The sequence below is a fragment of the Peromyscus californicus genome, unplaced genomic scaffold (genome assembly GCF_007827085.1).
Source record: "Peromyscus californicus insignis strain IS unplaced genomic scaffold, ASM782708v3 Scaffold_10__1_contigs__length_136768540, whole genome shotgun sequence".
In the NCBI taxonomy this organism is placed as follows: domain Eukaryota; kingdom Metazoa; phylum Chordata; class Mammalia; order Rodentia; family Cricetidae; genus Peromyscus; species Peromyscus californicus.
The window spans coordinates 118,839,673-118,854,409 of NW_026294391.1; the positions used below are offsets into that span (position 1 = coordinate 118,839,673).

General features: G+C 41.1%; 1 protein-coding gene across 2 annotated transcripts in view; it reads right to left on the reverse strand.

Annotated features, from left to right (window-relative positions):
• The window catches only part of Fgf13 (fibroblast growth factor 13), a 533,597-nt gene that overhangs the window by 134,647 nt on the left and 384,213 nt on the right, over nucleotides 1-14,737 (reverse strand). The window lies entirely within an intron of this gene.

Sequence of the window (14,737 nt, forward strand, 5' to 3'; positions counted from 1 at the left end):
AGGCTACCTTTGTTTTATTGTCTCTGCATCTGGTTTACTTTAGTGTACAATGTTTTTATTTATTCGCAAGTATTTTTAATAATAAATTTTATCAAATTAAAAAAATAAATAAAGCATTGGCTAAATATTAGATTGGTTCACCGTACTTCAAGTTTTGCACAATTTCTTTGTGCTAAAACACCAATGAGTTTTTCTTCTGGGCAGCTAGAATTTTTGGTTTACCAGGCACAGCATATCTTTATGATCAACTCTAGCTTATTTATGGTAATAATGGGGAAGCAAAGACCCAGAGAGAGAAATAATGAGAGTATTCAGTTAACATTATAGTACTTTGTGTTTAATTGCCCTACCCCTATTCATATGTTGATGTCCTAAGCCGCAATAGCTCAGAATGTCATTGTGTTTGAGGACAGGTCTTTTTTAGGTGACTGGGTTAAAATGGGGTCACTAGGGTGGGCCTTAAGCCAATCTGACTGGAGTTCTAAGAAAAGATTAGCATGTGCAAAGATTGGGGATGTATGCACATAAAGGAAAATCCATCCAAATCTACAATGAGCTCCATAAACTCCGGAAATCTCAAGGGAATCCAAACTTACTGACATTCTGATCTTCCATGTTTAGCCTCTAAAACATCCAGTGTATGATGGTAGCACCAGCAAACACATATCAGGGCATTCTCATCCTTTATATAACTTTTGCTACACATTCCTGACAGACCAGAGAAAAGAGAAGGCAGCTCAACGCCACAGTTTCTGGAAGCCCTGGGCAGCTTCTCCTCTCCTCCAGTTGTGCAGTTAAATTTCAAGCTGGATAAGCCAACTCAGCCAGTGCAGCTATGTGGAGGGCATTAGGAGCCTTACTGGGCAGCCTGTTTGAGGCTGGCCTACTGTAGTATGCCGGTTGTTAGCAAGCAGGATCCTGGAGATGGCAGCATTAGCTAATGATTATTCCTTCAAGCAGCCCGACTACCGTTTTTATTTCTTCCTAAACAATTTGCAGGAAAGAGGGGACACAGGATACAAAAAAAGAAAAGCAGGAACCCTTGCCAGGGCCATATGTTTCTAACAAGGATGGCGAAAGCTTTGAAAAAGAACCATTTTCTCTTAGTTAATTGCAATCCCCTTGCTTCAACCTTTTGGCAAATGAAGCCTTCCTGCAAGCCAGGCTGCCTGGGGTACAGTTGCATCATTGCATTGCTCAGTCTGGCTCACAAATTCCTCCTTCCTGCCACACTGTTGAAGTCCGTCTTGCCCTCCTCACGAAGTGTCTTCTTCTCTTTGTGACCCCTCCTCTAATGACCAGCCATGCCTATTTCTAGCTCTAGGCTTGTGTTCCTACTGTCTACTCCACATAGTCCATTTGGAATATCCTCTTGTTCTTTGTCTCATTTACGTCCTTTGCTTCTTTCCAGGCTGAACTATGTCCCTTGAAGCCTTTCTTGAGGACTACAACATGCAATAAGGTCTTTCCCTGAATGGTAGAGTGTCCCGGAGACTTAGTAGAGCTATCTGCAAATTCCTGCTGCAGAAGCACAGAAGGAGGTAGAGGAAATGAGTGCAATGCTATCTGCATGCCTATCGTGACCCTGACTGCCTGACATCTAATCCCATGTTGCTGGAGGACCACGTATGGAACCGCTGACTGTTAGGTCACATTACATGTGATATTATGTTGGTCTCTGTTTCCTCAGAGCTCCCTCTGCCAACTTTATCCCATTTCCAGTCCTCCCTCTTCACTTGAGCTTTCTGTGCTGTGCCTGCCACTAAGTTTTCTTGCAAGATGCTTGCAATGCTTTGAATTTAGTAGACATTGAATACACATCCATGGGAGAATTTAAAGCCAGTGTGACACCTCAGTAAGTTCTCTCTCTCTCTCTCTCTCTCTCTCTCTCTCTCTCTCTCTCTCTCCTTCCTTTTATCTACTTTCCTCCTCCATTTTTAGAAATATTTATTTATTTTATGTATATGAGTGCTCTATCTGTAGGTATACCTATATGCCAGAAAAGGGTATCAGATCCCACTATATATTGCTGTGAGCCATCTATAAGCTATCTAAAAGAAGAGGTAGAAATTTTCTGTGAATTGTGCTTACTGTGCCTAGAAATAAGTATAAGGTAAGAGACTTGGCAATGAATATACCAGACATGGCAAAAGTACAAGAAAGAGTACACAGGACTTTAGACACTGAAGCATTTAGATTAATAAGAGACACAGTGTACTGAGGATCACAATGAGAAGTGAACAAGGAAATGGGAGAGTAGAATGAAAACACAAAGGGAGTGGGGAGAGAGGACCATTTTTGGAGTTTCTACTATATACCAAGTGTGACAAGTGGGAAGCCATGGACTGTCTAATTCAATTCCTTTAGCAATGCTCTGACAGAAGGACTGTGGCTACACTCCTTTCTCAAAGGTTTGAAGCAAAGTTAATTAACTTGCCTCACAACAAAGAAAGTAGAGATTCAAGAACTCAGGTCAGATGGACTCCAGAGGTCAGACTGTTGTTAGCAGTTGTCCTGAACTAGCAGGTTGCTGTGGGATGGTCTGTATGTCAAATGTGTTGCTGATTGGTCAATGAATAAATCACTGATTGGCAGTGGCCAGGCAGGAAGTATAGGCGGGACTAACAGAGAGGAGACTAGAGAGAGAACAGGAAGCTGGAAAAGGGAGACACTGCCAGCCGCCATCAGGACAAGGAAGATGTAAAGTACCGGTAAGCCACAAGCCACGTGGCAAGGTATAGATTAATAGAAATGGATTAATTTAAGCTGTAAGAACAGTTAGCAAGAAGCCTGCCACGGCCATACAGTTTGTAACCAAAATAAGTCTCTGTGTTTACTTGATCGGGTTTGAGCGGCTTGGGACTGGCGGGTGAGAGAGATTTGTCCTGACTGTGGGCCAGGCAGGAAAACTCTAACAACAAATGGCGCCCAACGTGGGGCAAGAGTTTCCACCTAAAAACTAAAAAAAAGGATTCTAAAACGGAGCTAAAAACAGTTCCTAATTGTCTCTCTCAAATGGGCGGCAGCTGCCGGTTTGAGCTACTGGTGGGTTCCTAATGTGCGCGCTCGACCTGCCGCCATATGGCGGGAATGAGGCCTCTGCAAATGGCACATTAAGCTACATTGTGGATTTAGCCTTTGCTAGTACAAAAAAAAAGAGGTTTCTGGGCTACATGCTGCTTGGATAAAAGCATAGACCCACGATAGCTCCCAGAGCTGGCGGTAAGCATACCGCCGCCATGTTGGGAAGCTGAGGTGGGCGGAGCCAGTAGCCACAGCACCAGCACCGTTTCAGGCTTAGAAGGCTGCAGCTTAAAACAATAGATTCACAATAAGACAGATTCAGATGTAATAGTTTAAAATATGTGTAAAATATACGTAGGCTTAAAAGAGACAAAAAAAAGGTGATATATACAATATAAAAACAAATACATGGTTTTAAAAAAAAATAAAGTCTTTAAAGAGACAGTAAAATTAATATAAAAAATAAGCCACGTAGAGATAACTATTACACAGAGAGTCTGGATTGTGTTGTCTTTGGGATTCTTAACTACAGAGAGATATTTGATTGTAAAGGAAGCTGAGTTAAACCAGTATGTATATTTTAAAGATACTTTGACTTTAAAATTTAGATGTAAGGATATGTTGCTTTGGAAAAGAGTCTCTTTTGTTTCCACAGAAAACAAGAGGCTATGGATTTGTTCCAGAGTAAGATACATCAGGTTTGACCAGCCAAGACCCCCTGAAAGGTCTCCGATGACACCATGGCCCAGATGATCCAACATCCAAAACCGTTTCAAGACAACTGGCTCAGATGATACAGCCTCACGGACTACTCCATGATCCTAAAATTTTCTTTGTTTCCCCAGAAGATACAGCGCCCCCCTCCAACAAGAAGTAATAAGAGAAGCTACGCCCAAATTCCCAAATATACCAAGCTGACTTTAGAGATGTGTAAAGGTTAAAACCTTCCTTTTTAAGAAAAGAAAACGGGAAGTGCTGTGGGATGGTCTGTATGTCAAATGTGTTGCTGATTGGTCAATGAATAAATCACTGATTGGCAGTGGCCAGGCAGGAAGTATAGGCGGGACTAACAGAGAGGAGACTAGAGAGAGAACAGGAAGCTGGAAAAGGGAGACACTGCCAGCCGCCATCAGGACAAGGAAGATGTAAAGTACCGGTAAGCCACAAGCCACGTGGCAAGGTATAGATTAATAGAAATGGATTAATTTAAGCTGTAAGAACAGTTAGCAAGAAGCCTGCCACGGCCATACAGTTTGTAACCAAAATAAGTCTCTGTGTTTACTTGATCGGGTTTGAGCGGCTTGGGACTGGCGGGTGAGAGAGATTTGTCCTGACTGTGGGCCAGGCAGGAAAACTCTAACAACAGCAGGTCTCACGTGCTGTATCAGCTAAGATTGCATGGTGACTGGACTTTTCCTTAGTAGGAACTAGGTAACAGAATCAGGGCCTCCAAGTATTTTTTGAAGTGAAGGAACATGCAAAAGCAAGAGCAATTCATAAACATCATAGACATTACTGGGTACCCTTCTTCTATCACAGCTCCAGGACTTAGTACCCCTCCATTCACGTGCAAGGAGGAGCACACCCCACAGGAGACGCAGGAGCCTGACACTATTACTATATCACGTATCACGTCTCCTGACTCAAGACCCTTTCCCTGTATGTGGATGTTGTACTTTCTCCTAGTGATCATCAACTTTTGTACACAGTCTTTCCAGTCTATATAGGGGAGGAAGGAAACACTAAAACCTCACCAATTTGGCCTGACCTGACTGAAGACACAAAAACTTAGTCTTAGTGCGCAGGATCCATTCACTAACATCCTCTCCTCTCCTTGCATCACCTCTCCCACCCTGCCCGGCCCCCTCTCCTCTTCTGTCTTCTCTCCTCTCCTCCCCTCTCTTCTCTTTTCCTTTCTTCTGCCACAGCTCTGTCAGCACATCTATCCCCAAGAGCAAGTAATGACAGAGAAGAATCTTACGTTCCTCCTCTCATCAAGGAAGTACCAGCCAGTTCATTTGTTTTTCTCTTCTATGTTCGGTTCCTGGGACCCATCTTGAAACATCTCAGTCCCACAGCCTTCTCTTCGTTTTGCTACTTTTTCCTTTTCTTTTGTTTCTTTTCTTTCTTTGTTATATTTTTGAAACAGAGTACTATACTCTAGCCTAGGCTGGCCTGGAATTCAATATGTATCCCAGGCTGGTCTTGACCTTTGACCAAGTTTTCCTGCCTCAGGCATCTTAGTGTGTGAGAGAGCATGACTGGCCCACAATTCTTTGCTGCTTTTCAGCAAAAAAAAAAAAAATCATTTTTATTACAAAGCCCTCATAAATAAAAACATTCATCTTTGTTAAAAGGATGCAGCCAGAATCAATATATGCATTCTATCTCATATAATGGTCATTTCACTTATGCTAATTAAATGATAGATCCACAATCAATTTTTTGTCTATTTGCTAATGGAAAATACTGAAATGGGGCTTGTGTGAATAAATTCATGCCCATCTATTTCCCTGTTTAGTCACTTTAGGATAGTATGCATATACTTTAATGTAAATGCATTTGGCTGTCAGAGCAGGCAGATATCTTGATTCCACATGTACTCTTTAGGACTAACATGGTCACAAAAGGCAGGTTGCAGTGCTTTTGGAATCAGCGCAAGCTGGGAGTGTTAAAATTTTGTCTGCATATAGCCTACACTCAGTTTCAATGAAGGGTGGTCTGAGTCACTGTATGCTTAGTTCATAAATAAAGCAGCAACTTCCTGATTAATTGTACATCCTCTGGTCAGGGGCTACGAATGACACCATGAATCTCATAATAAAACCACTTCTGTTTCAAGATATTCACATCCCTAACCTTCTACAATGGGAGCACTGTGTGCATCAAGTAGCTATTGGTATCCTAAATTTCGTTAGACAATATTTCCAACTGGTCACCTTCCCTATAAAGTGCCATTTATGGCAACTGCCTGAGCAGGAGCTATTTATAGTCAGCAAAGCAGGGCACTGCTCCGGCAGACACCTCCTGTGTGCTTTTTTCATCACCTGTTTCTCTGGACAAGGAAACAAGGAAAGGATGACGTGTGAACACAGCCTGAGAAGAAAGAAAATGTGGAGAAGCAGCTCCAAGGGTAAAGCTCACTGTTAAGAGACACGGGGACAGAAGAGAGGGATGATCTTTAGCTTTGTCTGGCAGTACCACTGCTTCTCTCTCTCTCTCTCTGGGGCTAAATTCTGGGGACTGTATTGTCACTATTGTCCTACTTCTTTTGAAAAATATATAATTTGGGGGCCTGGTGAAATGAATCCGTAGGTAAAGGAACTTACTAGCAAGCCTGATGACCTGAGTTAGATCCCTAAGACACACACAGTTGAAAGAGGGAACCAACTTTTGCAAGTTGTCCTCTGACATCCACATGTGCATTGTGACACGTGTTCCAGGCCCCACAAAATAATCAATGTACTAAAAGTAGATGCAATTTTACTTTATTTTTTGATAATTTCATATATATATATATATATATATATATATATATATATATATATATGAAATGTGTTTTGAGTATATTTACCACCATTACCCTTCCTTATTCCCTGTCAATCCTCTGGAACTCTGGAACCCTTCTTCCCCAAACACCCTATCCTACTTTCCTATTCCTTCTCTCTCTCTCTCTCTCTCTCTCTCTCTCTCACTCACTAAGTTGATTGCATGTACATGGATATAGGGTTATTTGCTGGATCATGGGCAACTTACCAATGGCTACACCACTGAAGAAAATTTACTCCCTCTCACAACAACTGTTAACTGCTGATAGCTGAGGAAATGAAAAGTATACAAACTTATAAATCAGACTCACATTGACTCTGCTACTTAGAAACCTGGTGAATTTAAGCAATCATGTCACTGCCTAGAATATTAATTCTTCATCTACAATTTGGGGGCTGTGTGGGGAGGTCTAAGAGTGAAAAAATATCTGAGACTTTGAATAATTGGCAGCTTTCCTGCTACTTCTGAAGGCCAAGATCATATTATTCCCTTTCTATTCCTAACAATGTCTAGCCAAGTGACTGTATAAATGAAAGGTTTTAACAGATCCTTGCTATGTACTGGAAATGCTGCCTCAGTGGGTTATGTGAGGGTGGAGTCAGGGAATATGGGCAAATGACTGTTAAAACTAAATAAGTTTCTTGGCTCTTGAACTTGTCGCCCTAAACAACTATTATTAATTTTAGAGATGCTCATATGAGAGTCTCTGAATTATACACAGTCAATGCATCCATATGCAAAGTCATTTCATTGAATATCACCGAACACATTCACCCTGTCTTCCAATAATCCAGTGCATTCACTGTAAGTGGAATAAGCAAAAATGTAACACCAGGCACTTTGAATGTCTTTGTGTATCATCTGTGCAAGCATGTGTATACTAGTTTTGAAGGGAAAGATGGGGAATCAAAGTCCTTTTGCAAGTGTGTTTAAAGCTATTTCTCTGCATCAAGCCCTTCCTCTTTTGAGTCCAGTGTTGATCCATGGACAAAGGAGGAGGCAGATAATGCAAACCTGCCTAGGTGTTGGCTTCACATACTGAACTTCAGTTCTGAAATCCAATATGGCAGCACACATTTGAAATCTGGAAACTTGGAAGCAAGGCAGAAGAGGCAGATATCATGTAAGTCTGGGCTACGGCTATGTAGTAAGTCTTTGTTTCAAAACCAACCAAAAGGAAAACTGAGTTTCTGGAGCCTCCCTACCTGAATGAGGCTGAGTGGTAGAGATTTGGTTAAAAAAAAGAAGAAGAAGAAAGAAAAACTCCCAGCATTTGTTGGAGGCTAGAAGACAGAGGTCTAGAGAGTTTGCCTTTGCTGATACATCTTCATTCAGACCCTAACAACACCCTGAGGCTCAACGTGCTCAGCTACCTTGTCCAAGGCCATAGAGCCAGTAGGAAGTAAAAGCTAGAATTCAGGTCTCAATGTGGGCTTCCATCTAGCCTCCTAATATCACAACACAACACAGGGCTTTTATCCATGAGTTACTGAGTCAGTGGCAGAGTTTAATGAGGATGCATCTTTAAATTGTTAGATCCTCTAACACTCTACCAGAAGAGAAGTACATAGAAATCAACAACAACAACAACAACAAAAAAAACATGAAATCCCAGATCAAGTGACGGCCAATATAAACCAAAATGAAAACTTCTAACTTCTGAAAACATATGTCAGTGACTCTAGCTTTTATGTCAACTGCCCGTACCTAGAAATATTCTCCACCTGGAAAGCCCATGACCACACCACTCTGAGAATCAGGTAGGTGTAGGCAGAGCTTTCTGTCCTGCCAGCAACCCCCAAATAACTGGCAGCCACTACCCAGAGGCTTATATTAATTATAAATGCTTGACTGGTAGCTCAGGTTTATTACTAACTAGTTCTTACACTTAAATTAACCCATAATTCCTATCTATGTTTAGCCATGTGGCTTGGTACCTTTTCTCAGGATGACATTCTCATCTTGGTTCCTTTGTGTCTGCCAGCAACTCTGACTTTGCCCTTCCTCTTCCTAGAATTCTCCTAGTCTGGCTCTCATGCTCAATATCTTCCTGCCCAGCTATCAGCCAATCAGCTTTATTATTAACAATGATCTACATAATCTACAGCAGGTAGGCAATCTTCAATCTACTTCCTGCCCTCCATTACAATTTCTTCAGTCTCCCCCAGCCCTGTAGCAGATCGCTTGCAGGGGCCTGTCCTCCCAGCCTGCCTCCATTCCCTGGGGACTTCACCAAATATTACAGCAAACCCAGCTTTCTTGTCTTCCCCCATCCCTGACTCCAACTCCTGAACATGTATATTTATGATTCTCTCTGGCCTGATCTAACAGAAGCACAGGGAGGGCTAAGTATGCCTAGCAGGAACCCAAGGAGCAAACTTCAGTCAACTAAAAAGGCCTGTGCCAATACTCTGACAGCTCTTGAGATTTAAGAGTCAGGATCACAGACAGTTTTTACTCTATGAGACAAGATTTTACTATGTAGACCAGGCTGACCTCTTAAACCTACAGTTATCCACTTGCCTTGGCTTGCCACCACACCAAGCTGGGGATTTGTAAAAGTTTTCATTACCAAACTCAGTCACCATTGTTGAATTCATTAGTACTTCCCTTCTAGAGCTCTGAGCACTTTACCATTTCCGAATTGCTCTGGAAATGGTTAAGACCAAAGGTCTTTAGTGGGACACTGAGATGCAGACAAATTAGGAGGCATGCTATACATAGCCATCTACAGTATTAAAGCCACTGGAAAAATCAAATTCTCTAAAGACAAATTGAGAGATGAGTCTGTGTACCACATCTGCACACTGGACTTGAGAACAGTAGATAAGCCTTGGGACTAGCACTGTCCAGCGCTGTACCAGGGAGAAATCAGCTCCATCAGCAGTGCCATCCAAGGTGTCACCAAATAACCACTTATTTATCAAAATCCAGAGTATATTTTTCAATCCTTAACTTTAAGTCCTCTTGGTGGCATTTGATATTGAGATCCACACTTCATTCTCTGATGTTCTTCTGTCCTTGACTTTCTTGACCATGTGTTATACCAGTAATCTTGCTATTACCTCTTATCATCACCATTACTTCTGTTATTACCACATTTTCCATTCTCTGACTTCTAGTGGCAGATGGTATCCAAGGTCCATCAACACCTCTCCTTTTGTCCTCTCCCTTCCTTTCTCTCCAGATCAGTACTTCCAATAGAACTCTCTGGGATTCCAGGAATGTTCTGAACTTTTGCTATACAGTACAATAACTACTTGTTTTATGTGGCCATTGAGTAATGAAGTGTGAGCAGTATAGGTGAAGAACTACATTTCCAAATTGATTTAATTGCACTTAATTTAAATTTCTTTAGCTGTATTTAGCTAGTGCCTATCTCTTTCGATAGTACAGCCTTTAGATATCTGCACTGGCAGTCTTATTTCATCCTAGAGCTTTAGGCAGCACCTCCATCAATAAGACTCCTCAATGTCCTTTGATTTGATATCAAGTTCCCACATGTGGAAGAATTGTATAGCTCTATACCTCATAACATCACTGTTAACAAGCCTAGCTCATACAAAAAAATGTTAAAATAAATACTGATCAAAAGACAGTTAATTTTTAACTTCATTGTTTTTTGTGAGAGCTTGTTGGATGGGAAAAAATTATACAAACAATTGGCCAGCAGTTGAGAGTAAAAGCTATGCTTTTCTCCATACTGATTCTATTCCATCACTAAATTTAGGATGTAAAGAGATTGGATTCTGGCCTTTGGGAAAGCTGCAGAGTGTTGTGGCTTAGATATCCATATCAGTGGTCAAACTATTTAGGTCTGAAGCTTAGCCCTACCACTTAACAAGCTATTCAACATGGACAAGTGCAGACTCTCTTTATGCCTTGGTTTCCTCCACTATAAAATGAGGATGATAGTACTATTTACCTGATAGGCTTTTGTGCAGATGAAATAAAACCATGCCCCAAAATGCACTGAGTGCAACATCTGGCACATAATAATAGTAATATCTAAGTCTATCTAAGTTCAATATATCTGGTTTGACATGGACATGTAAAGTCTAGGGACTTTGGGACTAAGGTTTCAAATGAGGAATTCTTAAAGAAATCCCCAACCCCAGAACCATTAGGTTGCAGAACTCCTGAGTAAGCCTAAACCTAAAGGCGTGCATGCTGTTAGTATAGGGAGAGCAACATGGCACCTGGAAGCCCAGGGGAAAAGACTGTTAGTCCTACAGTCGAATCATTCCAAATAATATTTTCTTCTCTCAATATAAGGAATCCTTGTTGGCTATGTGTCTGGCTTATGCTGAGCATTTAAGAAGCCCTTTCTGGCAGTGGAGAGCGCTGGATCAGGGCCCAGGATAACAGAGTAGCGGCTCAGACAACATGCTAGCTTTAAGCTTGGGTCAATGAACTCTTTGCAGCTCTTCCCAATGAAAACATGTGTAATTACCCTCAGAAACTCTGGCTGAATAAAATCAAGTTCAGTTATTTTACCTGAAAGTAAACTTGGCAATGAGCAAATTTCGTATTACATATGGAAACTTTTACAAACAACAGGGCAGTTAATGGGAATGAATCTGCTTCTGGCAGGGGTTGTTAAGTTGTACCTCTCAAACCTGGTCCACTGAATTCTGCTTTAGAACAGCAGCAAGAACTAATTACATTTATTCATTCATTTGCATGTGTGTTGTGTGTTTTGTGTGTGTGTGTGTGTGTGTGTGTGTGTGTGTGTGTGTGTGTGTGTGTATGTGTGTGTCAGTGTGCTTGTCCATGTGGACATGTGGAGGCTAGACATTAACATAAAATAATCTTCCTCAAATACTTTTCCATCTTATATTTTTGCAATAAACTCTTGCTGAACCTAGAGCTTGCCATTTCAATTAGACCAGCTATCCAGTGAGGCCTTGGCATTCATCTGCCCCTGCATCTAAGCACAGTGGCTAGAGACTGTGCTACTGCAATTGGCTTTTCTGTGAGTGCTGAGGTGTTGAGCTTATGTCTTCATGCTTTCCCAAGAAGCATTTCACATACCAAGCCAACTTTTACATTTCTAAATGGCTGAAAGCAGCTCAAAGATACCTATCTAAATTCAGAGTCCCTAAGTACAGTTTTATAACACAGCCATATCTTTTTGTTTCGTATCCTCTGACTGTTTTCTAAGTACAGTAGTAAACTTGATAGCTAGAACTGAAACTGCAAAACCTAAAATATGTATTATCTAGATCTTCACTGAAAGGGTTTATCAATCTCTTTCACAGTGTTCTTTTACTAAGCCAGTAGTCTAAGAGTTCTATGGCGATCTGAATTGGAATATTTGTCTGTCTGTCTACCTATCTATCATGTATCTCCCCTTTCTATATTTGTACCCTTTAGAGTACTTGAAAGGCAACAAAGATGCACATTTCCTATTTAGCTGAGAGTCCTTTGCTACTGTGGAATAGCCTCATCTACCATGATGGATTGTATCAACTCAAACTGAAAGCCAAAATAAAGCCTTCCTTAAGTTTCCTCTTGCCACTTCTTTGGTCACAGTAACAAGAAAAGTAACTAATACACCATCTCATAGCACCCAGAGACAAAGAATTTCAGCACTGTCACTTCCCTGTTGACAAAACACCTTGGAGAACAAGAGGAAACCTTTTGAGCAGCTGTTCCCACTTCCCTGATGACACAGTTTCAGTGCAAACTCGTTTCCCTTTGCTGTTGCTAATCACACTGCTATTACAAGCCAGATAATGCAGCCCATATTTAGGGTGTTTGAATATCTTTTTGAAATTGCACATAATTTATAATGTCTACAAAAGCATAGCTCAGATGGCTGATGTTTCCTTACACTGGAGCAAATTAAGGTGTCTATTTTCTCCAGCAGGTGTGTGAATACTGTAAATCCAGTTAATGCTAATGTTGCAAGTGTGTACAAAAAAGCCAAGTGAATGAGGGAGGTTGTTTCTATTATAGTCTCCTCACAGCCTCCCATTGCCTCAGTCAGTCTGCAGCAGTGGCTTCTTCTCCTTAAAATGAGCAAAACAATAATCTCACTACTCCTTTCTTCCAAGATTTAAGTACGACATAAGCTCATGTCAGCATTCAACGATGTTTTTCAAAGTTTAATGTGTACACAAAGCACATTGGGAACTTGTTACAATTCAAATTTTCTCTCAGGCAGTCTGGGATGAGGCCTGAGAGCCTTCATTTAGTGTTATTGGTCCATAGACCATACTATGAGAAGCAAGGCCCTAAGCAATATGTCAATCTTTCACTAGTATGGTCAGTAATAATTGATGTGATTAATGATGATTTTGGAGGCCTGAAAATTTTGTCTCAACAATCTTCAGGGAGCAGAACTCCGAGCCACCACAATAAACTTCCGAGTGCCACAGCTAAGATTTCTTCAAAGACAACTCCTGGGGAAGCTTCAGGATATTTCAAGCTTAATGTACAATGATGAGAAGTGGAAGCTTTGGTCAAAACAGATGTAGTTTTGCATCCTGACCCAGCTATTTACTAACCATAGGAGCTATGATGGGGATTCCAGTCATTCTGAAATATTAGTTTTCACATCTGTAAAAAGGGAGTGACTGTAGTTGATTCAGGTCTGTGTTGTTCAAATTCTAAAATGTCTTTTAATAAAAACCTAGTACCAGATATTGGGGTAAATGCTGAAACATTAGAGAGACAAAGGAACAAACCACTGCCACATATTACCTCTAGGACTCCTCAGCCTGAAAAAAGCCTCAGTTCCTGTCTCCTCATGCCTTATATACCTTTCTCTGCCCAGTCCTTACTTCCTCCCTAGTCCTGAGATTAAAGGCATGTGACTCCCAAGTACTGGGATTAAAGGTGTGTGCCACCACTGCCTGGCTCTGTTTCTCCTAGACTGAGTCAATCTCATGTAGTCCAGGATGGCTTTGAACTCACAGAAATTCAGACTGATCTCTGTCTCCCCAGTGCTAGGATTAAAGGTGTGTGCCACCACTGCCTGGCCTCTATGTTTAATCTAGTAGCTTGTTCTGTCCTCTGATCTTCAGGCAAATTTTATTAGGGTACACAGTATATCACCACAGGTCTGTGGCCCAGCACTTCAGAGTCAGAGGATTGAAGATCAGGAGTTTAAGGGCAGCCTCAGCTATATAACAAGCTTAAGGCCAGCCTGATCTACATGAGATCATGTCTTAACCTGAAAACAATGACAACAACAAACCCTAAAAAGTCAGTAATAATTCCAGTACTCATTGGGTCCTTTACAAGGTCCCTGTCATGGCACATCTACTAAGGATTCTGTCTATCCCTTATCACCTTCTCTAGAAGCGAGGGGTCTATCCATCTGTGTGCTCTCAGAAAAAAAAAAAACATGGCACTTACCTTAGTAGTGACTTTGCTAATGAGTGTTAATGTTTGAGGGAGTCTAGGCCAATAGTTTAATGCCTTTACGGAAATTATAAATAACTGCCTGCTGTGAGCAGGCACAGCATGGGAGAGAAGAAACTGACAAAAATAAGGCACATGCATACAAAGTGGGAACATTGGGAAGTTGGGGTGCCCTTTACCTTGAATATGAGGCTGGAGAAGCAAACTGTGTGGCCAAATGACATTTTTGCCTGGCACCTCTATGTCTGCAGGCCTGGAAGGAAGTAGGTCCCAGACGGGAGTAGGGAATTTTATGGCACAAATTGATCTCTGTTGCTGACCTTTTGGACTATGAATTAAGTAAGTATAAAATAAGTAAACAAAGCACACTTTATGAAAATCAACATAGTTAGCTAGTTTCCTTTCTTTAGTTGGTCATACTTGGCTGATAGCCCATTCACCAAATCAGACATCTGCTGCTCATTTGTCTCGAAGGAAGCAATGATCAGTAGGCAGGATTCCTACTTTGCAGATGCAAGATAAAAATTGGTCTTATTGATGGCTCTTGGTTATGTAATCTGGATATTATTTATAAATCACATTAAGGACTGCCAGATAAAACAGAAGATGCCCAGTAATTTGAATTTTAGATGAACTGTGGATCTTAAAACTTGTCTGTCCTATTCAATGTTTAGGACAAATTATACTAAAGATTATTTCCTGGTTGTTTTTCTGAAATTCAAAATTAACTGAGTAGTCTTTATTTTTGTTTGCTAAATCTGGAAATCTTATATGTGATGCCCTTGTGCATGAA